Source organism: Erpetoichthys calabaricus, chromosome 3, assembly GCF_900747795.2.
Source record: "Erpetoichthys calabaricus chromosome 3, fErpCal1.3, whole genome shotgun sequence".
NCBI lineage: Eukaryota > Metazoa > Chordata > Cladistia > Polypteriformes > Polypteridae > Erpetoichthys > Erpetoichthys calabaricus.
In genome coordinates this window covers 92022516-92026136 of record NC_041396.2, presented here as the reverse complement: position 1 = coordinate 92026136, position 3621 = coordinate 92022516, and positions in this window count along the sequence as shown.

Genomic DNA, 3621 nt, shown 5'->3' with positions numbered 1-3621 from the left:
GTATTTTGTTAAGCTTAAAAGGAGAATGACAAAACAACTTAAATGAAAATGGATGTAATAGAGACATTCCAGTTTGACTACCACAATAAAACATTAATATATTTAAAATATGTTGAAAAAATGTAAATATAAATTGGAAAAGTATTTTATCATTTATAATTACTATCGATCTGACCATTTTCTGAACTAGCTTATTCTACTAACACGTTGTATAGAGCTGAAATTTATCACAAGCAAAGCTGAATTTTTATTAATGGCATTTTTTATATAATAAGTGTGTTATATACACTGAATATAAATATGTGTGTAAAAGGTTATAAATGGTAAATATGTTCTTGTTTTAGCAATCTCAACAGTCAAATAACACAATTTGACACCACATTTGGTAAAATGTGTTATATTTTTTGCCATATTTAATGTTATACATGCAGAGCATAAATCATTTTTCAAATATATGTGTATGTGTGTGTTCTGAAGGAAACACATCCAGGGCTTACTTTGATAAGTATGCTGACATTATGCTGAATTAAGAAAGTACAGTTATAAATGGAGCAGAAGATATGTAAACACTGTGCCCTTCACAGCATAAACTGGACAAATGAGGTTTCAGAATGCAGTGTTATGCTATGGTTACTGCTAAAAAAGAAAGAAGCAGCAACCAAAAAAGTTGCAAGTAGTTTTAAAAATATGAATAATAGTTTGTGGTTGTCCAAGGTAAAACCACAATAAATGTTTGAGTGCCAACCTGGCTTTCCCCATTTACTTATATTCGTCAATGGCGTGAATACAAAGGTAAATGTCACCCTCTAGCATTCTAACAAATAAAGAGTTCCCTATCAATGCTTCTTTACAACTGCTGTTTTCGGTTTGAAGGAACTCCATCTCTTCTGCTTCTCGAGTGAACAAGTAATGCCTCCTTCTGGGCAGCTGGGCTTTTATGGTCTTGGGATCAGAAGGGACACTGGGTGGCTTCTCGGCACTGTAGAGGAAAAGGAAGATGACACAGTTAGTGGCAGTGTCCCTTATCTGCCTGCAGTGGTATTTCATACCTGAGAAGAATCTGGGTTATGACTCTGTAATGTGCATGCAAGTTGTAATGAGATGAACTTTTGGAGTTTGAACAATTGTTTGGCTTTTATGTTGTAATAAGCTTTTTTTACTGGCATTCTTATAGTGGTAAAGCAAATATTAGGAAAAAAAATAACATTTAGAAGAAAACCTATCACTGCAATTTTTTAACTTGTCTATAATAAGAAATCATTTGCTTTCTCTGCTTACTGCGTAAAAGTCGCAACCAGTTAAAACAGGAACATGGGGTCTTATCTGTATAGACACATAAACTACAGGTTGGGGTCAGTAAGACAAAATAAAATGTTTTACTCTATCTATGGTCAGTTACTTAAAGGTTGGAGAACACAGGTTGTTCTATGCCTGAATTGGTTCAAGGGAAAAAGGGCTGCACATTGAAAGGTATTTGGCCCCAAAGGTATGATTTACAATGCGAACAGTTAGGAAACAAATGACTAGCATGAAAATATTGCATGTCAGCAGTTCTCTGTGTCTTCATCCAGAAACCATGTCACATCAAAGGTCACTCAACTCAGAAACTCAACTCAAGATTGAAAGAAACCCCTGACCTCTAGGCACACTGGGTACCTAGACTTCTAGCAAGAAGACTTAATATCCATCCAGGTAGTAATAATATGAGTTGTCTTATTTATTTTAACTATAGATGCAGTCAACCCTAGTTCATCCTGAGAGTGACCGCAAATGGAGCTGTGGACTGTGGCAGGCTTGTAAGTGTGACTTAATAAAGCAAGAGTGAAAGGTTTGGGATACTGAGATCTACATGATAGTACAGTAGTAAGTCCTAAGGTTTAGAGGATGGGATCACCATCGGACTCTTCTATGGCAAAACAAAAGTACAGCTCACATTGTTGCAGGATGTAAAACAGAAAAGAATAGAAGTTCAGACCTTTTGTGAAACTTATATTAAACTTGTTACAAGTGAGAGAATTTGACTTGAACAGGTTATGTTTATAGTTCTTAGTCATAGTCATTTACTGTAATTGCTGAAATTATATGCATACTGTCACACACAAATGTCCTTTGGAAACAGCTTTAGGGCTCAAGTGATGGTAATTTCCAGCCAGGACACAGGATGGCACTATTTACTAACACCTTATCTTCCCACCCCCATACCCCCCCCCCCCACCAAACCCCGTCCCCCCATCCGCAACCTGAAACATTGTCGGCTTTACCAAACTCAATGTTACTTCCGGTATCTGTCCACCTGGAGCTGACTCTTCCAGCCTTAAGTCATTATTCATCTGGGTTCGCTTCCCGGTTTCTCCCTGTTTGGATAGTACTTTGAGTACTGAGAAAAGCGCTATATAAATGTAATGAATTATTATTATTATTATTATTATTATCTGTAGATCCGCCATCTTGAGTTAGTCACTCTCTAGACTTGCATCTGTGAAGACATTTTCTTTTCTTTTTAATGCATTTATAATTCACGTTTTGTTTTTAGTTGCATGAGTTTTTGCTTGTGAGAGCCCCAAGTTTGTATAATTGTTTGTGGTTTGTCTTACAATACATAGATTCTGAAGCCTACTTAATAAAATTCAGAGAAATGATGGCCAGAGCATATCCCATCAACACTGGAAACACAGAAGGTGTGATATATAGCGCCTGACCCAGCACAGACTCACTCAGAGGCACGTGTAAAAACAAACAAGACTTTTATTTTCTTCAGCTGGGGGGCACGTCATCTCCGTGAACTCCCCAGCCACAACACAGTCCCAAAAGCACTTAATATAAACCAGACAACTCTTCACCTTGGCACCACCACTCCTCCCAGGCAACCTCGTCCTCTTCCTCCCGATTCTGGCTCTTGAGTGGTGGATGCTGGCCCTTTTTATAGCCCACCTGGAAGTGCTCCAGGTGCTTGATCACCTGTTGCTAATTGCACTTCCAGGTGGGGCTGCAGAGGTGTCCAGGTTGGCTCCGGGATCCATGCAGCACCCCCTGGCGGCCACCATAGATCCCCACAGGGTTGTGGAGAACTCCATCTCCCATGGAACCCTGCAGGAAACTGAGGCACCATCATCAACCATGGAGGCTGCCACCAAGCATCCTGGGGGAGGTACTGAGGAGCCCATGGCTGCTCCCCCGGAACATAAATAGAAGGGGCGTCCTGGCAGGGCATGAGACCCGGCCGCCTGCCACAAAGGATAAAACAAATATTTTGTGTATTCTTAATTGTCCACTTATTCAATCCCTAAATTTTATAACATTTTTGTAACATTCTCAAAACACAATTACAGTAATCCTTCTCAAGGTTGGGGGACTAGAACCTACAGTATCTAAGCAACATTGGGTACAAGGCAGAACTAACCACAGAGTTCTTTACAGGAATTCTGTAATGTCTCCATGATAAATCTAAATTCAATGCACTTCAGGAAGTTTTTTAGCTCTATTCATTTTATCTTGATTATTTAGCATTCAAGGATTAGTTGAATTAGTACACAAAACCATGGAACAAGGTTGATCAAAAATCTAATCGCATTTATTCCGTGTTGGCAGAAAGCAACTGCTTATCTTACTTCTTTTATAAAC